Here is a 25,225-nt window from a genome sequence, read left to right as displayed (position 1 = left end):
AGATTATGGACTAATTGAGCCTCTGCAATCACATGAGCCAGTTCCTTAAAATAAACCTCTCTTGGCAAACCAGGAAATAGACTCTTAACTATAGAGAACAAACTGATCCTAACCAGAGGGGAGGTGAGTGGGGGGATAGGTGAAATAGGTGATGTGAATTAAGGAGTGCGCTTGTGAAGAGAACCTAGTGTTGTGTGTAAGCAATGAATCATTTCATTGTATACCTGAAACTAATATTATACTATATATTAATGAATTAGAATTCAAATATAAATGTTAAAAATAACTGTTTCTCTATATACATACACATCCTATTGATTCTTTCTCTAAGAAGAACCCTGACTAATACCACTGTTTTTTTTTTAATTTTTATTGGAGTTCACTTTGCTAACATATAGCATAACACCCAGTGCTCATCCCAACAACTGCTTGCCTCAGTGCCCATCACCCAGTCACCCCAACCCCCCACTCAACTCCATTTCCACTACCCCTTGTTCCTTTCCCAGAGTTAGGTGGCTCTCATTTTCTGTAACCCTCATTGATATTTTCACTCATTTTCTCTCCTTTCCCCTTTATTCCCTTTCACTATTTTTTATATTCCCCAAATGAATGAGACCATATAATGTTGGTCCTTCTCCGATTGACTTACTTCACTCAGCATAATACCCTCCAGTTCCATCCATGACGAAGCAAATGGTGGGTATTTGTCATTTCTAATGGCTGAGTAATATTCCATTGTATACATAGACCACATCTTCTTTATCCATTCATCTTTCAAAGGACACCGAGGCTCCTTCCACAGTTTGGCTATTGTGGACATTGCTGCTAGAAACATCGGGGTGCAGGTGTTCTGGTGTTTCACTGTATCTGTATCGTTGGGGTAAATCCCCAAAGGTACAATTGCTGGGTCGTAGGGCAGATCTATTTTTAACTCTTTGAGGAACCTCCACACAGTTTTCCAGAGTGGCTGCACCAGTTCACATTCCCACCAACAGTGCAAGAGGGTTCCCTTTCTCTGCAGCCCCTCCGACATTTGTTGTTTCCTGCCTTGTTAATTTTCCCCATTCTCACTGGGGTGAGGTGGTATCTCATTGTGGTTTTGATTTGTATTTCCCTGATGGCAAGTGATGCAGAGCATTTTCTCATGTGCGTGTTGACCATGTGTATGTCTTCTTTGGTGAAATTTCTGTCCATGTCTTTTGCCCATTTCATGATTGGATTGTTTGTTTCTTTGCTGTTGAGTTTAATGAGTTCTTTATAGATCTTGGATACTAGCGCTTCATCTGATAGGTCATTTGCAAATAACTTCTCCCATTCTGTAGGTTATTTTTAGTTTTGTTGACTGTTTCTTTTGCTGTGCAGAAGCATTTTATCTTGATTAGGTCCTAATAATTCATTTTTGCTATGGTTTCCCTTGCCTTCATGGATGTATCTTGCAAGAAGTTGCTGTGGCCAAGTTCAAAAAGGGTGTTGCTTGTGTTCTCCTCTAGGATTTTGATGGATTCTTGTTTCACATTTAGAGCTTTCCTCCATTTTGAGTTTATCTTTGTGTCTGGTGTAAGAGAATGGTCCAATTTCATTCTTCTGCATGTGGCTGTCCAATTTTCCCAGCACCATTTATTGAATAGACTGTCCTATTTCCAGTGGATTGTCTTTCTTGCTTTGTCAAATATTAGTTGACCATAGAGTTGACGGTCCACTTCTTGATTCTCTATTCTGTTCCATTGATCTATGTGTCTTTTTTTTGTGCCAGTACCACACTGTCTTGTAGTACAACCTGAAATCTGGCATTGTGATGCCCCCAGTTCTGGTTTTCTTTTTCAAAATTCCCCTGGCTATATGGGGTCTTTTCTGATTCCACACAAATCTTAAAATAATTTGTTCCAACTCTTTGAAGAAAGTCTGTGGTATTTTGATAGGGATTGCATTAAATGTGTAAATTGCCCAGGGTAGCATTGACATTTTCACAATATTAATTCTTCCAATCTATGAGCATGGACTATTTTTCCATATCTTTGTGTCTTCCTCAATTTCTTTCAGAAGTGTTCTATAGTTTTTAGGGTATAGATCCTTTACCTTTTTGGTTAGGTTTATTCCTAGGGATCTTATGCTTTTGGGTGATTTGTAAATGGGATTGACTCCTTAATTTCTCTTTCTTCAGTCTCATTGTTAGTGTATAGAAATGACACTGATTTCTGGGCATTGATTTTGTATCCTGCCATGCTGCCAAATTGCTGTATGAGTTCTAGCAATCTTTGGGTGGAGTCTTTTGGGCTTTCTACGTACAGTATTATGTCATCTGCAAAGAGGGAGAGATTGACTTCTTCTTTGCCAATTTGAATGCCTTTCATTTCTTCTTGTTGCCTGATGGCCGAGGCTAAGACTTCTAATACTATGTTGAATAGCCTTGGTGAGAGTGGACATCCCTGTCTTGTTCCTAATCTTAGGGGAAAGGCTCCCAGTGTTTCCCCATTGAGAATGATATTTGCTGTGGGCTTTTCATAGATGGCTTTTAAGATGCTGAGGAATGCTCCCTCTATCCCTACATACTGGAGAGTTTTGATCAGGAATGGATGCTGTATTTTGCCAAAGCCTTTCTCTGCATCTATTGAGAGGATATATAGTCCTTGTTTGTTCTCTTGTTGATATGATCTATCATATTGGTTGCTTTACGAGTATTGAACCAGCCTTGCATCCCGGGGATAAATCCCACTTGGTCATGGTGAATAATCTTCTTAATGTGTTGTTATGATACTATGGTTAGTATCCTGGTGAGATTTTTTGCATCTGTGTTCATCAAGGATATTGGTCTATAATTCTCCTTTTTGGTGGGTCTTTGTCCGGTTTTGGAATTAAGGTGATGCTGGCTTCATAAAATGATTTTGGAAGTATTTAATCCCTTTCTATCTTTCAGAACAGCTTTAGTAAAATCTGTATTTTTTCTTCTTTAAATGTTTGATAGAATTCCCCTGGGAAGTCATCTGGCCCAAGGCTTTTGTGTCTTGAGAGGTTTTTGATGACTGCTTCAATTTCCTCCCTAGTTATTGGCCTGTTCAGGTTTTCTATTTCTTCCTGTTCCAGTTTTGGTAATTTGTGGTTTTCCAGAAATGCATCCATTTCTTCTAGATTGCCTAATTTATTGGCTTATAGATGCTCATAGTAAGTTTTAAAATTGTTTGTATTTCCTTGGTATTGGTGGTGATTCTCTCCTTTTTCATTCGTGATTTTATTAATTTGAGTCTTTTCTCTCTTCTTTTTAATAAGGCTGGTAATGGTTTATCTATTTTATTAATTCTTTCAAAGAACCAACTCCTGGTTTTGTTGATCTGTTCCACAGTTCTTCTGGTCTCTAATTCATGAGTTCTGCTCGAATGTTTATTAAGTCTCTTCTGCTGCTGGATGTAGGTTTTATTTGCTGTTCCTTATCCAGCTCTTTTAGGTGAAAGGTTAGCTTGTGTATTTGAGTTCTTTCCAGTTTTTGGATGAATGCTTATATTGCAATGTATTTTCCCCTCAGGACTGCTTTTGCTGTATCCCAAAGATTTTGAACGGTTGTATCTTCATTCTCATTAGTTTCCATGAATCTTTTGAATGCTTCTCTAAATTCCTGGTTGACCCTTTCGTCTTTTAGCAGGATGGTCCTTAACCTTCACGTGTTTGAATTTTTCCAAATTTCTTCTTGTGATTTAGTTCTAGTTTCAAAGCATTATTGTCTGAAAATATGCAGGGGACAATCCCAATCTTTTGGTATCAGTTAAGACTTGATTTGTGACCCAGTATGTGGTCTTTTCTGGAGAAAATTCCATGTGCACTTGAGAAGAATGTGTATTCAATTGCATTTGGATGTAAAGTTCTGTAGATATCTGTGAAATCCATCTGGTCCAGTTTATCATTTAAAGCTCTTGTTTCTTTGGAGATGTTGTGCTTAGAAGATCTGTCAATTACAGAAAGCACCATGTTCAAGTCTCCTAGTATGAGTGTACTATTATCTAAGTGTGTCTTAACTTTGGTTATTAATTGATGGATATACTTGGTAGCTCCCACATGAGGGGCATAAATATCGATGATTGCTAGGTTCTCTTGTGGATAGTTCCTTTAAGTATGATATAGTGTCCCTCTTCATCTCTTACTATAGTTTTTGGGATAAACTTTTAATTTAGCTGATATGAGGATGGCTGCCTCTGCTTTCTTTTGAGGACCATTTGAATGGTAAATGGTACTTCAACCTTTTATTTTCATGCTGCAGGTGTCCTTAGGTCTAAAATGAATCTCTTGTAGAGCAAATAAATGGGTCTTGTTTTTTTATTCAGTCTGCAACCCTGTGTTTTTTGATGGGATCAGTAAGCCCATTCTCATTCAGAGTTACTATTGAAAGATATGAATTTAGTGTCATCATGTTACCTATTCAGTCCCTGTTTTTGTGGATTGTTTCCTTGTACTTCCTCTTTCTTTTAGAGTCCCCCTTAATATTTCTTGCAGAGCTTGTTTGGTGGTCACATATTCTTTCAGTTTCTGCCTACCTTGGAAGCTCTTTATCTCTCCTTCTGTTCTGAATGAGAGCTTTGCTGGATAAAGTATTCTTGGCTCATGTTCTTATTTAGGACCCTGAATATATCCTGCCAGTCCTTTCTGGCCTGCCAGGTCTCTGTGGAGAGGTCTGCTGTTAACCTAATAGTTCTCCCCCATAAAGGTTAGGGATTTCTTGTCTCTTGCTGCTTTAAGGATCTTCTCTTTATCTTTGGAATTTGCAAGTTTCACTATTAAACGTTTAGGTGTTGAACGACTTGTATTGATTTTAGGTGGGTGGTGGTGCATCTCTATCTCCTGGATCTGAATGCCTGTTGCCCTCCCCAAGTCAGGGGAAGCTCTCAGCTATGATTTGTTCAAATACACTTTCTGGTCCTCTGTCCCTTTTGGTGCCCTCTGGAACCCCAATTAAATGTAGATTTTTCCTTCTGAGGCTTTCATTTATTTCCCTTAACCTTTCCTCATGATCTTTTCATTGTTTTTCTCTTTTTTTCCTCAGCTTCCTTCCTTGCATCAACTTGTCTTCTATGTCACTCACTCGTTCTTCTACCTCATTAACCCTGTTGTTAGGACCTCTAGTTTGGATTGCATCTCATTTAATTGATTTTTAATTTCGGCCTGATTAGATCTAAATTCTGCAGTCATGAAGTCTCTTGAATCCTTTATGCTTTTTTCCAAAATCACCAGTAGCTTTATAATTGTGCTTCTGTATTGGCTTTCTGACATTGAGCTGTTGAGTATTTTATTGAAACACGATGCCCTGCTGTCCCATCAGCATCCAGCCATCTCCCCCACGTGCCAAGTGTGGCTGGGTCCCGATCCAGCGATGTGGTTGAGTTCAGACCCAATGGTGTCAGGCAGGACTCCAGACTGAGAAACTGGTTATCAAAGCAGGAAACCAGATGAGAGTCCTTAGTTGACAAATATTTAAGTGGTAAAAGGCTCTTAAAGAATGTAGGATGAGAAGTTCTGAATGGAAGTGCTGGTGGCCCTCCTCGGAGTTGAGTGCTGGGATGGGCTGTGCCAAGGAGCCGGGAAGGGCCCATGTGGCCAGCTGTGGGAGTGACTGAAGTCACCCGTGTGGACTGACCGTGTGGAACGCATCGGTGAGGCTGTCCTGGTAGACAGGGCAGGAAACCCCAAGAGGGAAGTCAGGCTGCTCTGCTCAGAACAATTCCCTTTTCTATCCTGGGCTGCCAAGTACAGACCCAAATGCCACATTTTAGATACTTGAGATATTTGTACTTTCTCACTCTCCAGGAAGAGTGCAACGAAACCACAATGCAGCCTGTGGAGGGAAGATGCGGGAGGAACCACGCCCTGGGTGACACCCATGGGAGCCACAGGGACTAGAGGAGAGCAGGTCCTCCAAGCAGCTCTCAGGAGCGCGATATCTTGTCTGGAGGCATGAACCCTGTGTCCCCGAGGGTCCTGAGCGCCACTCGGCCATCTGGCCGTGCCACCAGGTGGGTTATGCTGCCATTGTTGAGAGACAGGCGGAGCCGGCCTTCAGGAGGGAACTGCAGTGCCCGGCACACGATGTAGCGGATGACATTGGCATGGCAGATGAAGATCTCCTAACTGTCCTCCTGCTGCTTGACATCTGCAGGATGGACGTAGTTCCAGAAGGCGGCCTCGATCCGGGCTCCGTCTTCATAATACACAGCCTCTGGCTTCCAGTGGGACACAGGAGGGTCGGGCTCAATGGGGGCGCCCTCCCTCGGCAGGTCTGTGCTGACCTTGCAGACACCTGGCAGGTGCTTGTTGATGATGTCAGTGGTTTCTATGGCTCGGGTCATGGACGAATGGACAATTTCATTAAACTTCAACCCCAAGCTTGCAAGTCGGGGCCCAGTTAGTTCAGCCTGTTCACGACCCAGGGGTGTTAGCGGTGCTTTTCCAGGGAGGCATCCACGTGGTACGGGGAGTGCCTGATGAGGAAGATGTGTCGTGTGGCCTTTGCTTTGCAGTGGTCCAGCCTGGACGCCAGTTCTTCTTCTCCAGAGTCTAGGTTCCTCTTCCACAGGTTGACCAAGGATAGTGGTTCTCGCCTGTCCCAGGTGGGGTTCCAGAAGCTGGCCCGGGATGCGCGGTCCCCGCCCACGCCCGCGCCAGACCACCCGCGGCTCCGTGTCCCCGCCCACGCGGGGCTTCCCCAGAGCCACCGGGGAGAAGAGCGCGGAGGTCGAGCCCGGCCAGGCCGCAGGCCACCAACTGCAGCGCCTGTCGGAGTGCCCTGCCCCCCGGCCCCTGCAATCCAAACTGCTACTCTGCGGGAGAGAGGACTGTTTCTGAATCTTTTTTTTTTTTTTTTTTTTTATTTTTGTTTCTGAATCTTTTGTGCTGAGTTCATCCTTCTAGTCATTTTGCTCAGTGCAGAGTGGCTAAAAACAAGTGGTACTGGGAAAAGGAAGGAAAAAGAGAGGGAAAAAGGGAAACAAACAAAAAACAAGGAGGGGTACCCTCTGGTTCTATATACTGTAAATCCCTCGACTTCCCCTTTCCAGCTGGTCGGTCAAGAACTTGCTCTTCCCCTGTCCTTGCAGCTGGTCTTCTGGGGGAGGGGCCTGCTGTGCTGACTCGCAGGTGTGTGCACCTGGGGGAGCTGCCCCGCCCCCTGCCAGGTGCCGGGCTCAGCGGGAGCTGTTTACCCCGTGAGGCCCCTGTTCCCTGGTGGCCCCGCTCCGTCCCAGGCACAGGGTGACACGCGGAGGAACCACCACAGTGGCGGCGGCAGCTCCCCAGCCCTGGAGTCAGCTCCCCCAGTAACTCCCGCAGCTCCCAGTCCGCACGGGCCTGGATGCTCCCCGGGGTGGGGGCGCCGACCTGCACAGCTTGGGGGCGCCCCAGGGCAGGAGCGTCCTCGCTGTCCTGTGTCCTCCCCGCCTCCGCCTGTCCCGGGGGGATCGCAGGATCCCGGGCTGTGTCCGTCGACCTCCTGGGATCCAGGGCCTGCGCCACTGGGATCGCGCTCCGGGACCCGGGAGCCGCGCAGCCCCCTCCGCGCGGAGCCGCCGCCCGAGCCGCCTGCCGAGCTGCTCCCGGTGGCGCCGGGCACGCGCTCCAGCCCTTTAGGGAGCTTGTTCCGAGGTGTGTGGCGCTCTCCCCTGGGGCGCAGGTCCTCTGTTAGTGACCCGGGAACCTGGGGGCTCCCCTGCCCTTCCTGGGATCCTGCCTGAGTCCCTGCGAGCGCCTTTCCGCCCGGGAAGGTTGGTGCAGCTCCTGCGTCTCCGGGCCTGGGCTCTCCTGTCCTGGGGGCTCTTGCTGCTGCGCCTTAGCCCTGCTCCTGGGGGGCCCCTCCCCGTTGGTCCTTTTTTATTTACTTATTTTTTCCCCTCTTCCTATCTTGATAGAAGAGTGAACTCCTCACTGTAGCATTCCAGCTGTTCTCTCTTTAAATCTCAGGCCAAATTGGTAGGTTTTCAGGATGATTTGTAAGTTATCTAGGTAAGTTGGGGTCAGGTGACTTGGGGACCCTACTCTTCCATTGTCTTGCCCCGCCCCCCTAATACCACTGTTAATGCTTAATAAATATCATGGTTTTTTAATCCCAAAATGAAATATTCTTTAGCCCTCACAATACTTCACTCTAAAAGAATCTTTTTGCTTTCCAAATAAAAATTACTTCAAAAGTGTTTCTATATTTAATTGTTCATTCCTTCCCAAATATTTATTGACTCCTCATTTAATCATCTACTAGTAAACATAATGGAAGAAAAGCTCTGGGTAAAGCAAATGGAGGGCCATACCCAAATTTAGCAATGGTGACAGTCTAAAATATTGACAGATTACAAATTTAAAAGTTACACAAAATGAATATAATTGTGTGGAACTCTCCTTATTTTTTTTAAAGATTTTATTTATTTATTCATGAGAGAGAGAGAGAGAGAGGCAGAGACACAGGCAGAGGGAGAAGCAGTCTCCATGCAGGGAGCCCGACATGGGACTCAATCGCAGGCTGCCCTCCCTATTGAAACTAATTTTACTTGTGGAATAAAGCAACCGTAAGGAAACTTTCTCTCTATCAAAATACTTGACTTAGAAAATGGAGCTGAAGTTGAATTCATTTAATTCTGCATCTAACGTAGAAAAATGGCACTGAAATTTTGAAAGGAACATGAAATTGTTGTACTTTCTAAGTCTCTATGAATAAAGTAGGTGAGGAGAAGGAGAAAAATTCAATTTAACACTGAGAGTAATTTTCACCTTTTCTTCCTTAAAAAACATATGTGAAATGCCATGTGTTGTCATGGAAACGGTAAAATAAGAAATCTGTTTCTGAATGCTTAAAGTTAGGTGCAAGATTGTCAAATACAGGCTGTTTGTATTGTCTCTTACAAAAGAGAAAAAGACATAATGATTTGGTACATAACCATCCTTGTATTTATTCTAACTCTTCTCTTTAGTCTGTGTTTTGTGTGTGGGCGACTTCCCAAAGTTATTTCCGTTTATTTTCCTTCCCGGAGCTTACTGCAGCTACCTTTTCTGGACCTTATTTATAATACCATTGGGTTAAAATATAAAGCATAGATTTTAAAGCTGAAAGGTCACTTAAAGGAATTTAATAAAAAGCAAGGACCTATTCAAATTCATGTAACCATGCTCACAACACAAAATACTTGAAGCAATAGTTGTAATGTAGTTTTTTTAGAGTAAGGTATACCCCTGAGTTTGAGTACTAATTCTTTCCTTTAGTTACTCTGTGACCTTGAGCAACATACTTAATTCCTCTCTAATCTGTTTTCTAATCTGTAAAATGAAACTAATCGACTTACTTTTTTTAGAATTATTGGATAAATATTAAATAATATACCCAAGGCACAAATATTAGTCATTATTATCTCATTTCAATAACTCACATTAGTGGATTGGACCAAAGCTTAAATAACAGAAACTGACCTATAATCTTCACATCCCTTCGCTTTTGAGCCTGTGGTTGGATACATACATGCCATTCTTTTTTTTTTTTTTAAGATTTTATTAATTCCATGAGAGAGAGAGAGGCAGAGACACAGGCAAAGGGAGAAGCAGGCTCTATGCAGGGAACCCGACGCGGGACTCCATCCCGGGTCTCCAGGATCAGGCCCTGGGCTGAAAGCGGCGCTGAACTGCTGAGCCACTCCGACTGCCCCATACATGCCATTCTTGATCATTGACAATGATTCCTACCAAAGGCTAGAATCTTTCTCTTAACCTTCAAGGTCCATCTCCCAATCTTGACCTGCATGCTACCAATCAACCCAGAGCCACTGAGCATTCAGCTGGAAGAGACTCAAGTACTTTTATTTCATGGGTGGAAATGCAATCTCCAGGAACAGTGTTTGGTTGAAGATCCCACTCTCTGAGGAAGAGGTAGGGCCTGATCTTCCAGCTTCCAATTCAGAGCTCCAGATTTTGTGTCCCATAAATACTGACCCAAGAAGAGCAAGAATATACTTACGCTATGCTAATTTCCATTGTTCTATCTTTGCCTTAGAAAGAGTAGTTTTCTTCAAATGTGGATACCAATGTGAGCACATGAAATCATCCTAAGGGCTATAGGAGCAGAAATAATCTAAAGGAATCAATTTCTAGCTCTTCAACATTCCTGGATTTTTCCTAAAACTTATCTTTCTGAGAACCTATCTTCCTTCCATTTTACAACAAATTTTCTCCCTTTCATCCATCCCACTACTTCCTATGATGCATTATCTCAGAGAGAAAGAAAGCCTCCAAAGTGGAAGCCTCCTGTATTATTAGTTAAGCTACCCCAAACCCTTTCCTGTCTTAAGCATATTTACAGTAATAGTGGAGGTGTTAAAAAGGGACAGCAGCTAATGTCAGAATGTTCTAAAATCAAATACATGATAAATAAAGGGTGAAAGGAATGATGATTTAATGACATTACTTCTTCCATTCCCCAACCAGTATCCAAAAATTACTTTTCTTTGAGGGAGAACCCCATGAAAAGAAAATAGAGTATGGGTAGGAAAGGCTGAATGCTATGAATTTTGGATTTCATATTAAATACATGAAAATTTTACAGCTATTTTTTGATACATATCATTGGAGTATGCATTTAACTGAAAAGAAAGAGATCTTTAAATAGTCAAAGTCATATAATATCTGTGCTTCTTTTAAACGCAATTCTGATGTTTTCAGAACTACCATGTATAAAAGAATATATGAAGGAAGTGTGAAAAATTTGCTAATTGATGAATATGGATGGTGAGTAAGTGGGGATTTGTTTTATTATTCTATTCGTATACATGCTTGAAACTTTGCATAATATCACCATATTATTAATTAACCTTGGAAGAGAACAAAAATTACCAAAGAACACTCCCTATGCCTGTTCAGCTATCCATGGATTGAGAGGTAATGTACTTCAAACTCTCCAAACCAGTTTTCAAATGTAACAATCAGTGCCAGAAAGCCCCCTCTCCAGCACTCTCCAATCAAAAAAAGTGATTTAATTTGGAAACACTGCAATGATAGGAAATTCTGCCAGTCAATGGGATTCTTTCCTGATGGGTTTCACTGTAGTGTCATCTGGTTAGGTCATTTTGGTGGGAAACCATGTTTTTAGTAACCTGATATATTTTATTTTGGGCAGGTTAGATTCCTAGTGGAAAATCCTTCCAGTGCCTTGTCTGCAGACCTATAAACTTTGGTGCAAGCATTCTGGACCTGAGTGGGACAAAAGGGCCTGGGAGTATTTAAACTTTAGCTATACACACATATGTGTGTTGTTTGAAGTACTTCAAAATGTTTGATGATACTGCTTTTTTTGCTTACTATATAGAATGGATGCATGTCCATTTTTTTTTCCTTTTCCTAAATTTCTGGAAGCTTTCAATTTTTTCCTGATCTGAACTTTCACCTAAATACATGTAGGAGTGTGTCTTTTATTCCTTAATCTTTTATTTTAATTATCTCTTAATTATCCATAGTATAAACCTCCGTGCTGTTTTCTCATGTCCTTAACTATTTATTTGAATATCCCAACCTCCCCATTATCTCTCTTTTGTATAAACTCTTACCACATGGACACAGAGACCCTAAATCTATCTTCTATGTTTTATAACTTTCTTTTCACATTCTTTCTTTTCTTTTTTAAAGAGATTTTCTTTATTCATGAGAGACACACAGAGAGAGAGAGAGTCAGAGACACAGGCAGAGGGAGAAGCAGGTTCCATGCAGGGAGCCTAACGTGGGACTCGATCCCGGGTCTCCAGGATCAGGCCCTGGGCTGAAGGCAGCGCTAAACCGCTGAGCCACCTGGGCTGCCCTATTACTTTCTTTTATATTTGCCCCATTTGATCATTTTTTGGCTTAATAATCCAAAATCATAATTCATTTCTTATAACAATTATACTCACAATATTCTGGTTTTTGTTATCTACTGAACTCATTTGTATTTAAGAATCATATTATTTTTAAGATTTTATTGAGTTATTATTTGTGAACGATTAATTCACTTTTAGTCATTCTAAGGATATAACTACATTTTAAGTCTTATTTATGTTAAACTAATTCTGCTCATTGAAAAATAATATCCTATTTTTTAGTGTAGTATCTATTTTTCTTGGGCTTGATATCTTCAACTGTTAGTGACTCTTGTAATTAAACTTATCTTTTAGTCTGAGACTTCTTCATTCCCCTTATATGGATGCTATTATTGTTTTCTATAGCTACCTATTCTCCATACACAAAAATTTCCATGATTTCTAATAAAATTGATTAGTTTATAAATCATCAAAATTCTGAACAAAGAAAGCCTATTTGGTATCTCATATCCTTCTCCTCCCCACACTTCCAGACTATAACTGATTAATTCACCAGCTACTGTTTTTCTATATAGCAAACTACACAGTGCAAGAAGTAAATCACTTTTACAGGTAATCCTCTGTTATACAGGCAACTATGTTGTATAGTGCAATAAGTGCATCACTTTTCAGTTTCAGCTGCCATATAGACAGGCTTTACTGACTCTTTTTAAAAATGGTTCCCATTTGTTAATAATGGGAGGAAGGATAGTTGCCAAAAGGCTGCCTCCAGCATAATCCCAGAAGTAACAGACGCCACACTCAAGCTTCAGATTTTGGCTAATGTGAAATAGCAGGGCCCAGATTTATCCTTCTGCCTGAAAAATCTAAAACATTGATAAAATATATGATACAATAATTTTCAAGATACTGGACATCAGGCAAAGAAGGGCAGTAACCCCTGAGAAATGGAAAACAATTGAGATGGACCCTACAATTGCCTAGCTTATTGCTTTAAAAGGATTTCCCAGCCATGGTACAGAGGAAAACTCAAGACTGAGCATGGTGGATTTCTGGAGCTGAGATTCTGAGGTTGACAAGTCTGCTACAGTTTGTAGAATGGAGCACAGGGAGATCTGGAGAGAGGATAAAAAAGATAAGCCACAGACAGGAAGAAAATATTAAAAATTATACATTTCTATAAGGATTTGTATCCAGAATATACAAATAATCCTCAAAAATCAATAACGAGAAAATAAACAAAAAAGTAAAACTAAACACCAATAAAACTAGACCAGAAGTTTGAACAGAAACTTTGTTGCCAAAGATACACAGATCGTAAATAAGAATATCAAAATTTAGTCAACGTTAATCATCAGATAAATGGGAATTAAAACCACAATAGGAAACAAACACCCCAAGTAGAATGGTTAAAATTAAAGACTTCTCATACCAGGTGTTAGTAAGGATGCAGTGGTCCTTATGCAACCACTTTGGAAAATAATCTGAGAGTTTCTTTTAAAATAAAACCTATAGCTCTATTATTTATACTGCCCTGGGAATTTACGCAAGAGGAATGAAAGCATATGTCCACACAAAGACTTGTACACAAATGTTCACAACAACCTTATTTGTAACAAATAAGAACTGGAAACAAATCAAATATCCATCAACCACTGAATGGATAAACAAATTGTAAAATATGACATGCAATGGAATAGTATTCATCAATTTAAAAAATGAACCACTGATATATGCAAGAAGTTGTATGAATCTCAGAATAATTATGTCAAGTGGAAAAAAAACAGACCAAACAGTGAACATATTATGTGATTCCTTTTATAGAAAATTCTAGAAAATGCAAACTAACTGTAGTAACAGAAAATAGATTAGTGATTGTCTGGAACTACAGTGGGGGTGGCAGCTAGGGTCAGGAGAAAGAGGTTACAAAATATCATGAGGATACTTTTTGGGGGCTGATGGTTTTACAGGTATACATATATTTCAAAACTTATTAGAATACTATATTTTAAATATATATATTTTACTGTATGTCAATTAGACCTTTACAGAGTTATTTTTTAAAGGGGCAGAAGCAGATGCTGGTGTTAAATGCCCACACCCAATAGCTTTTAGCATCTCTTGGGGGAAGGATGAGTCTCTCTCTGCCCTTTCCAACTCTGAGCCTCCCTCCTTTCTACTTTGGGCCCCTGTTTTTCAACTCTTCAGAACACACTTCCTGCTACTGTCATAGCTGACCAACAAACACTTCCATAGCATACAGTCTAGGTATAACTTCTTTTTCCACATCTTTTGGGAGCAGGGCTTTGAAATGTATGTCCCAGGGTCATGTTCTTCGTCCCCAACACAAACAAGGTGTTGTCTCTCTCACCTCCCACCTCTTAATCCTAGAATCCTTGCTCACCTCTGCATTTTGACTGCAGCTAGAACCTGAACTGGAGGAATGGCTAGAAGCATAAACAAGCAAAACCAAAACCGAAACCAAACCAAAACCAAAACAAAACAAAAAAAAAAACCACAATTGTATTTGAAGGCAGTCAGTGGGGAATGGTCTGTGAATAGCAAAAAGAAATTGTCATTGGACATTTAGACCTTGAGGAGAAAGATTTAGAGATCACTATTCACACAGGCATTTAACTCTTGAGGGCTCTTTCTCTTTGAAGGCTAGTTTATGGTCAACATTGGGAATATAACTACACTGTCCATACCACAGTATTATGGTTTGAAGTACAGCTGTGTTCTACTTCAGTCCTCACCAACTGCTAACAACTCGGGGTCTGTGGGGGGAGGTGGGAAACTATACAGAAAACCCGCACATTGTGCAATCCTGTAACAAAAATGGATGTACAGGACAGGAAAGTGCTCAGAAGTTCCAGGCTAGGAGGTTCTAGTTCAAGAAGGCAATGTAGAAGCCTCCTGAACTTACCTCTTCAGACAGAGACTGAATTTACAGATACACACAGGACAATTTCCTCTGAAAACGATCTAGAAACTAGCTGAATGACTCCTACACATAGGGCAAATGAGAAAATCCCACATAAAAATAGGTAGAAAAATCTGATACATAATCTCACCATAAGCCCTACCCTTCATGTAGTGACCCACACTCAAGAGAGAACTCACAACTCAGAGTTTCTGAAGAGTGAAGGGTTTAAATCCCACATCTGGCACCTTAACTTTAAGACCTACTTCTAAGAGACAGGCCCTCAAAACGTCTAGGTTTGAAAGCCAGTGAGGCTTGTGTCCATGAGACCCACAGAGCACAGAACTGAGAAATGGCTCTTCAAGGGCTTTTGCAGACTCACTTGGCTACACCCCAGGGCCCAGCACAGGAGCAGCTAACTGAAACATGCCCAGTCTTTTGGGAAAAGGCTTATTTGCTTATCTTAAAAGCTTCAGCCTGAGGAGCAGATATCTAATTAAATACATATCTAGAAGCCAACTTAAAAACTCTCCAAAGATCATGGATCTTTGGCACCATCCTCATACCCTCGCTCTGTCTAAAGGAACTTGTATACACATCTAACATGACCCAGTTTTTGTGGTTGCTGCCCAGAAGACACTGCTTGATCTCCTGCCTCTAGTAAGATTTAATCTAAGCTACATCCTAGACTTTGACTAAGCCTAGTCTACATTAAGATCTAGTCTAGAATGACACAGTCATCGTGCCTATCAAGAAAATATTTAATATTTAAAACCTATGTGTAAGTAATAAGGAATAAGGAATTAACCTACTATAAAAACCTCTATAGTTTGTTATATATGCATGCATAGCAAACTCTATGTGTTCATCACTAAAATAGACAACTATTAACATGTCTTATTGCTGCCTTCCATAAATTCTCATGTTAAAATTATTATTGTATTTGGCAATCTTGGCTCTGGGGTTCCAAGAGCCAAGTTCTTTAGTGACTGGACACTAAAGTCAAGAGTCTGCTTCCCAGAATGAGCAAACAGGGAATAAAGCATCTCTTTTAAAAAGTATGTTTTGGTGAGGCACCTGGGGGGTAGTTAAGGAGTGAAGCATCGCCCTTCAGCTCAGGTCATGACGCCAGGACTCTGCCTGTCACTCCCCTCGCTTGTGATGCTTGCTCTCTTTCTCTCTCTGTCAAATAAATAAATAAAATATTTTTTTAAAAGATGTGTTTTGGTGAAATTCAAGTAACATCACTAAAAATTTTAGTCTTTCTTTTTCTTCTTGATTATCTTCCATCATTTAGATTCTAAAGTTGTATTTCATTTCAATAACATTATCTCACCAAAACCCTTCACATCAACTGTGACCCCACTGATGCTCTGTGTTAATTTCAGACCTGTCGGAAATTCCCTTTATGATGTCTCCTAGGATTTATTGGACATTTACATCCTTTACACTCCAGTCTATCCTATACAAGGATACCATCCTGCCTCACTGTGTGGTACATATTTCCTTTATCTCATGCTTATCCATGTTGAAATTTCACTCTCCTGTATCATAGTTGATGGTCAGAATAAGCTACCAGGTTTTTCTTTAAAATACCTTATTTAAAAAAATACCTTATTTATTCATGAGAGACACATACAGAGAAAGACAGAGATACAGGCAGAGGGAGAAGCAGGCTCCATGCAGGGAGCCCGATGTGGGACTCAATCCCAGGACCCTGGGATCACGCCCTGAGCGGAAGGCAGACGCTCAACCGCTGAGCCACCCAGGTGTCCCAGCTATCAGTTTTTATATCTGAATTTGTTAATTTGGTCTTTAGAGTGAAATATATTCTTCCAAAATGCTATTGTACCATTTTGTTCCTAGATTGCTATTCCATTCCATATATTTAGACAGTGTATATACCTGGAGGAAGCATTTTCAATGGCGTGCTCCCAGTGATCACTACAAAATGCTCTCCTGTACTATAACAGTAAAAACAGTTGTTTTATCCTTAAAACTTTTTTCTTAGAAATAAAATAATAATTCCCAGTTTGAATATTACTGGGCAGATCCTGAATCCTTGAAACATATTTTCATGTTTAGCCTTAATAAAAAATATTTCCATAACCCTGAAGCCATTGAATTTTTTTAAAAAAATACATTGTAAATAGTGCAGGCATATTTCACTCTATAATAAAAGGGAAAGGCATCTCATCTCCAGGTAAGAGTAACATTGGAATTCCTATACATTAAAGAATAACCAATATGACACTGAGGATTAATGACTGAGATCAGACTCATCCCTATTCTTTTGGGGATGATGGATAAATATGAATATAAGTCATCTCAAAAAAGCCAAAAGCATAGATCCTAACAACATAGAAAAGAGAGACCACAGATGTTAAAGCTTTGTTTCACTAACATCATGATTTTCCTTCTCATTAAATTTTCGTTGAAATCGTATGTATAGACGTCCTTAACATTTTTTGTACAATAGAAAAATTTCTCAGTCTACTTAAGCCTACTGACTCCTTTTTCAAAATAAAGTTTTTTAATACATAAGGTAAAATACATAGGATTGCCAAGGAAAATAATTACATTGAAATATAGTTATCAGAATACTTAAAAAAATGATGAAGAAGTAATGTAGTCTTTTTATTGATGAGTTAAATAATAAGATGCACTGGCAGATCTAATAAATAACATAATTACAAATGATGTTGAGCATAAACAATATGTTGACACATCTTTAATGGCTTCAATAAGATGTGGAAGTATCTGTCATTTCTATTGATGACAAGGTTATAGGTAATGGTAATACTATTATGGTTTGTTACTTATATTTATAAATTAAAGAAATGACAAATATCAGTTAGAACATAGTGAAAATAAAGATACATTCTTTCCTATCTTAATCCATGGATCTCCTGAATTCTATTTCATGTAGGGAGTTCCTTTGTCCCGTATGGTTTAGCAAAAACATTTTTACACATGTATCTCTAGTTGGGGTTTTTGTTATTCAATGGAGTATTCTTGAGGGCATACTAATCATCTTAAACTAAGTCAGAGTCTCAGAGTTGCAAGGCAAACAATGTGATACCATCTGAAAGAGGCTTACAGTCTAGCAGAGTAAAAAATTTTCATAAATTACTGCAATGAAACGTTAGAAATATTATGAGGAAAAAAATTATATATCCAGTAGAGAGAAAGCACAAATGAGGGAAAGATCAAATAGGCCCAACTTCTAAAAACATAGGGGGTATCAACAGGAAAAAGTGATAGACAGCAAAGAACTATCCAGGCAGATGAAACTTTATGATCGAAAATACTGAGATATAAAATAATTCTACCAAAGTTGATCATTTAATATGACTGGATACCTACAGCAAGGATCTCTTGCCAAAATTACTTTGTATTCCCTGTCTATGGAGATGCTTAAATATAGCCAACTTTATTATAGAAATGCTTTATTCCAAAAGAATTAAGTATTCATCTATTCCACTCAAGTGTGTTAACTTTTGTATATTTGTTAAATGAGTGAATGAATGAATGGATGAATGAATGAATTTTGAACCCAATAGTGGCTCCAGTAATACCTAACAGTTCTCATAAGAGCCATCAGGTGGCAGATATTTAATCCAAGAATGACTGTTAACTGAGCAAAACTCAGATGATGAAATGCATAATAGCTTTTTTTTTCTTAATTCTTACTGTCTGAGTTTATTAAAATCAAAAGGATTTCATGAGGAGACAAACTAGGGAATATTTTTAGCCCTTTTGGCCTAGAGAAATAACTGCTTATTGAATTGGTTTGTGAAATTGAATTTGAAAAAGACAGTAACACTCTTCTTTCGGCAAAGAAATAATAATAAAAAGGAATTTTCAAGCAAGTCATCTATCTATAGAGATTTCTATTCCTTACTCTCTAAAATCAGTAAAAGAAGGACTGCAACCATGAAAGTCATTATATTGTTACATATTATTTGAAGAAACAAAGTGGGTAAGTGATGTCTTTCTCTTTTTGCCACATGGAAACTAAACCTCAGGTCACCATATACATGTAGAGACAGACAGATAGATAAACATATTGATAAATAGGTATAAATAGATCATAATCATATACAGCAGAAAGGAGGTATCTGAAACATAACACCCCAAACCACATAGACGATGAATCTATAGGCCCTCAGTACCCTTGGTTGCATTTAATTCTGGTGTGATGCCTTAAGTGGGACATTGAGAAAAAGAGAGAGGTCATCAAAAAGAGATTTTCCAGAATAGAAATCAGGTCATATGGGGAACAGCTTCAGGAAATGAAGGTTCTCAGCTGGGACACATGACATAGGAACCATTGAGGGCTCGCGTGGGGAAGACAGACAAGCTACTTTTGCTCTGAATTAGGACAACTGGGTTACAAAGAGATGGGATTCTGCTTTAAAAAGGGGAGGATTTTTTCATAATTAGGGCAGACCACCTAGGGAAACTCTGAGGTTTACTTCAACAGACTGTTCAAGTAGAAGCTCAAGTGTAATAATGTGTATAAAAACCCAATCTATTTCTTGGGACCATACTCTCAGAAATATAAGGCAACACATGAAAATACATTGCACAATGCCTCGATCACAACACACGTTCAATAAGCCATACTTTTTTGTTTGTACTTTTTGTTACTAACTTAAATCTGTCATGTACTCATTTTTGCTACAGAAAATAAATAGTGAAAGGGATTATAGAGGAAAGGAGAGAAAAATGAGTGGGAAAAATCAGAGAGGTTGACAAAACATGAGAGACTCCTAAATCTGGGAAACAACAAGGGGTAATGAAAGTGGAGGTGGGCAGGGAGATGGGGTGACGGGCACTGAGGAGGGCACTTGATGGGATGAGCACTGAGTGTTATAGTATATGTTGGCAAATTAAACTCCAATAAAAAATATACATAATAAAAGAAAATAAATCTAACTTATTTGCCCATATAACTTCATACATGCTTATAATAAAAACTTTAATATGTAATATACACATATTGCTTTTCAATCTGTCAAACACACTTGTACATATTTATCTCATTTATTTAATACAGTGACCAGAGCATAATTTTTGATACATAATTACTTATCAAGTCCTTGTGAGTCATCTATTTTCCTTCTGTTATACAATAGTCTTATTGTGTAATTGTCCTCTGTTTATAAGTTGCAGAAATAGAAGTTTAATTTATACTTTATTTTTTTCCTATGTTCTTTTTTTACAATGATATCTCAGTCTATGTAAGAATGATACCTCAATATAGATACAAAAAAAATCCAAAAGCATATATGTGTATGCATGAGTGTGTATGTGTGTGTGTATGAGAGAGAGAGAGGCAGACAGACATAAAGAGAAGGAGACAGAATGAGAGAGAAAGACAGGTCCAGGAAAATCCAAACATATACAGCTTTTGATTTTGTATTAAGAAAGTTTTGCTACTCATCAGAGAATACCAGTTTAGTTTCATAGAAGAGTCCTGTTGCTTCTGTCAAATATATCCACATTACACATGGGTTTACTAAGTGATGACTCATGACATGCATGTGCGTTTTATATGTAAACATATGTTTTCCATCTATACATGCACATATACAGATATTGCCCAATTAGTAAGCTACTAAACAATGATGAACTCTCTCAACATTGGCTAGGACTAATGTGATACACCGCAAAAACTCTACAAAGATATGCAGAGCAGCATTAAAGTTAACCACTAGAGTAAGGTTAATTAAAGCTATTTTTGGAAATGTCGAGCGATCAGCAAGAAGAGGATTAAATTGGGGTCACTGGGAGTTCCCCCTGCACTCAGCATGCTGAGTATCCCATTATATTGTTCCTAATAATCTGTGCCAGCCTGTAATGGCTTATATATTTATAGGTTATCCAATGAAGTTTACAAATTCAAGTGTTAATTCAAACACAGCCTTTTCTTTGTTTGATGAATTTACTTGGAGCATTTGTTATGGACCAGGCATCATATAAAGAGGTTTACATGTGTGGATTTCACTTATTAACTCAATGAATATCTAATTATAAAATACATTTACAAAAAAATAAAATAAAAATAAAATAAAATACATTTACAGTTTTGCAAACTGAGTTCTAGAAAGAATAAATAGCTGGCACTGGGTTACATAGGTGAGCCAGCTTTTGAATCCAGGCACTAATGTCTGAATCATCTAATCTTGCCCACTTAGACTAAGAACCATGGAGAGGTAATAATAATAGGAAGTACTGCCCAGGGAATGCATAAGTCTTGGGGTTTGACAAGCCAGCCCAGCTGTGAAAGAAGGAAATGGGTTCCATACATATAATGGTACCTGGGAGCATTTCAGGTCTGGGAGTAGCACAATCAAACGCTGGGGATGAGGGTTAGTTTTTTAACCAATATGATTCCAGGGAGAGATGTATAAGTTGACATCAAGAACCACAAACCTGAATAAGATAGGCCCCCTGAGGAGGGGCATATCCCCAGAAGACAATGCCTAAGATAAACAAAAACCTGTTCCTCACCTGTCCATGAAGGCTCCCCTGCTCCTGGCCCTGGCATTCAGCTCACTTAAGCTCCCTGAAAGACAGTATTGTCCATAGTCAAAGGCAAGTACATAGCAAAGGTTATAATTTAGCATGTAAGACTTCAAGAAAATCTTTAATGGATGTATAGATTTCATTACCAATGAAGACAATATATTCATGTTTCCGTCCTTTCTCCTCCCTCCCTCTCTTCCCACCCCTCTCTCCCCAGCCTCACACACACTATTCCCCACCCACATATTCGTACCACCCTGATTATGACATTTCCCAATTAGTAAGCTACTAAACAATGTGACATGGGATGAATGCCCATGACAGTAAGGTAGCATGCTGAGAGACTGCCACTGATGTAAGGCCAAAATTAAAATATTGATTCAGCCAGGGAAACTCTGAGGTAGCATATAAATGAAATTGACTTACAAATGTGCTTTTTAAGGAATGTACTGAAGCAAGCTCAGACGCTGGCCATTACCTTGTAGTATGCTTCCATTGCATGAGTTTTTGTGCTCCATGAAGTGTACCTCTGGAGTCCTATTGAGAATTTCAGGAGTCTTAAACACCTGATGGCTGTCCATTGAGTCACTTTCTTTAGGAAAATAATGCATTTTTATTCATTTTATTTACTTTTAAGTTAAGTATTTTGCCAGGGTCTTGAAAGGAGTGAAGGCAGCTAAATGTGAACTATACATCAGAAAGCATAGTTATTTTTAAGGTCATTGGTGCAAATTCTTGTCATAGCAATACTCCGTATCCAACGGTGCTCAGATATTCCAGTAAAGTATCTTCCTTTAGAAAATACAAATTAAGGGTGAGCAAAAATAGAGCACTCAGTTCAAAGCTGCATGATGGCAAGTGTGATTTTCCCTGCACACATCTAGTTGGGGATCTGGGACCCAGGATAACTCTATCCCTGATGAGTCCATTTTTCATGCTGCCTGATATTCCTTTGGCACGTGTGATTGAGTCACTCCTTTGTGTCAGGCACTTACTCTGGGGCTAAAGATATAGCAGAATATCTCACTCTTGTGGATCTTATCTTCTAGTAGAGATAAAGGTAATATATATTAAGCAAAGAAATACTTTCATTTTAGATGGCGGTAAGTTCTATTATGAAAATACAAGAAGGTATGTGGGTTCTTAGCCACTTCAGATACTGTGATTGGTGGAAATCTCCTAAAGAAAGGTAGTTTTGGATTAAGTGCTAAATATATTAAATATTTGACTATGTATAGACATGGGGGTGGGAACATGCTTATCATGTTCCAGAAGCAACAAGAGGACCAGTGTGGGGAGAATGCCATGAGAAGGAGCATAGCAAAAATAGGAAATTTGATGGAGCCAGATCATGTAGGAACTTCTAGACCCTGGCAAGATGTTTTGGACCAACTTGTTAAAAAACATTTGGAGGATTTTAAGTGGAAAAGTGATATCTGATTTCTCCTATGAAAAGTGTACCCTGGCACCATGCTGAAAATGGATGGTCAGAGAAAAAATAAGGTAGAAAATCCCATTATAATGTCATTCTTGAAATATCAAGTCATCAGCATGTAATATTAAATTGAGATCACAGGGAGTTTCTGATATATTCAGCATACTGAATGACCCATTATGATATTCATATTTTTTCTAAAAACCAAGTATCTAAAAGTTTATGCATTCCAAGGGTATTCCAATAAGGCTTACTGATGCTATTCCTAAATCAAATATTTTTCTTGTTTTTTTTTTTTTCTATTATTGTTGTCATTGGGTCTTTGCCCTAATTCCCCTTATGTTGACAGACAGATTTTCCAATGGTAGAAAATCAGAAGGCAAGTATTTAACTCAGCTCAACCACCATTTGTCAAGAGACCTTGAGCATTCTCTGAGCCATTTTGGGCCAGGGTCTTTTTATCTAAGAATGAGTGGGGTCAGCACAAGTTCCTCTGGCTCTGACATTATATCATCATTAAGATCATATAATTAATTAGAGATGGCCTCAATTAACTTTGTCATTTATTATTTAGAAGGGGAAATTAATTGACCATGAGCTCAGTGACCTAAATATCAGTTATACATGTGTGCTGGCTTCAAATAATAGTTTCATTTTCTTTGTTGCACTTATACTCTCTAAAACCATCAAGCTTCTTTGTTTTTACTCCTCCTGTTATCATATATGTTTCATGAGTGCAAGGATACTGTCCACTTTTTTCAAACTTATATGTCCTGCCTTTAAAAAGAGTACTTAGAATATAGCAAATGCTCAATAAATACTTGTTAAATGAATTAGTAAATGAATAATTCATTACCACGGTGAGAATTCCTAGGCACTAGGAGGCATAGCAAAAACCAAATATTATGAATTGCCATAGAGAAGTATTTTTATAATTTTTAAAGTTATGAAATATTTTATTTAATTAAATTCTTGCATAAAAGGATATGAAAGTATATGAAAACCTGGCTCTGGGGTAAGAAGGGATGGAAAGACCAGAGTTTTGTCCAAACACCTTTGTTTCCCCAATTCCTTCACAAGCAACCACTGAAGGACCTCCAAAAGTGGTTAGAAAACTACTAGACCCTTTGACTCCAAAATCTTTCCAATTCCATAGAAGCAAGGGTTAATGAAACATCGGTCACTTGTTAGCCTAATTGTATGCCTACCACCTCATTCAACACCTGAGTCTTTGACTACCATCTTCACGGAAAGGAATTCATAACCTCTAATGTATGAATATCTCTGTTAGCAAATACTGCTTGTATCTAGCTAAAATCTGTCTCCCTCAGCTGCACTCAACCCTCATGAATCTCAGACAATCAGTTGGTTCTCTTTTCCACAGGACAAACAGGGGAGTCCCCTGTCTCCTCTGTGTAGGATGAACATTCCCCATTTCTTTTTATTTAATATTGATTCAATGGCCTGATGGTCTACCAGACTTTCACCATCAAAACTTTTCATCCCCTGCTTGGCCACAGTTTGACAATGCACTATGGAAGAATTGGTGCCCAGATTAAAATACAATTATCCCAGCAAGACCTTCTTCCACTCAGAGGAAACAAAACCATCTTCTTCTTTTTTTTTTTTTTTTCTGTTCACAATAATATCATTAAAACAAAATAATACTCATTGACTTTGGGGCATGTATCTCATACCAGGATTTGCCCAGAAGCTTTCTTTTTTTTTTTTTAATTTTTTTTTCAGAAGCTTTCTTCATTCTAGTTGCCACCACCTAGTCTAGGATTTCTTTCCCTCTAGCATAGGCTACAGTGTTCAGGAAACTGCCCCACATTTGTTGTCTCTGACACAATAGAGCATGTTAGAATAGTCATTACTATTCAGGAAAGGACATGTAAATGCAACAATCAGGGTAGTAATAAAGATTCCAAAAATATCAAAAAATCTTTGAAGGAGTTGTCTCTGGACTAGGGTGAAGTGTGGAACCCCATCCCTCTCAGCATATCTCCTACTCTCCTTTTCTACATAGATGTTCTGAGCATATATCTTCCTAAAGAGCATGGGCTTTGGGGGAACATAAACAGGGATTTAAATGTTGGCTGTATCACAAAATCAGCCACAGATGCTGGCAAATAACATCATTGTCAGAGTCATTACCGCCTCTTGCATAATATGAAAATACCATGTCATGTGATCTTTGAGAACAATGGTTTCTGTGACGGTTTAGCATAAATTAAGCTGAGGGGTTTCTCTCTTTTTCAATCTTTTTCTGTGGATTTCCATTTTGAATCTAGTTCATGGGCAAAAAAATCTTTCATTGGTTTGTACAGAAAAAAAGCTGTGGAGAATGGTAACAGTTAATGGACAGAAAGGCTTATTAGTCTACCATGAAATGATTAAGGGCAATACCCTGACTCAAACATCTCAGTACTAAGGTATACTTTCCCCTTTGCTCCAGATCCTCCCAGGACAACACCACATTGTTATGAAAATTAGACCAAAGACTTGGATATTTTGGAATATGCTGTTGTGGTTTTT

The 25,225-nt window shown here is 39.1% G+C and overlaps 1 long non-coding RNA gene and 1 pseudogene across 1 annotated transcript in view; both read right to left on the bottom strand.

The window, feature by feature from the left end:
* Positions 1-21,487, bottom strand: part of LOC144294386 (uncharacterized) — a 37,283-nt gene extending 15,796 nt beyond the window's left edge. Inside the window, exons 1-2 of the long non-coding RNA XR_013361785.1 lie at positions 21,399-21,487; positions 21,238-21,292 (exon numbers count right to left, since the gene is read on the bottom strand). This is a non-coding gene — a long non-coding RNA (uncharacterized LOC144294386). The remainder of the gene's footprint in view (positions 1-21,237; positions 21,293-21,398) is intronic.
* Positions 5,649-9,754, bottom strand: LOC144293593 (serine/threonine-protein phosphatase PGAM5, mitochondrial pseudogene; annotated as a pseudogene).
* Positions 21,488-25,225: the final 3,738 nt, after the last annotated feature.

This window comes from Canis aureus, chromosome 22, assembly GCF_053574225.1.
Source record: "Canis aureus isolate CA01 chromosome 22, VMU_Caureus_v.1.0, whole genome shotgun sequence".
In the NCBI taxonomy this organism is placed as follows: domain Eukaryota; kingdom Metazoa; phylum Chordata; class Mammalia; order Carnivora; family Canidae; genus Canis; species Canis aureus.
This window is presented reverse-complemented; position numbering and strand designations above follow the sequence as displayed.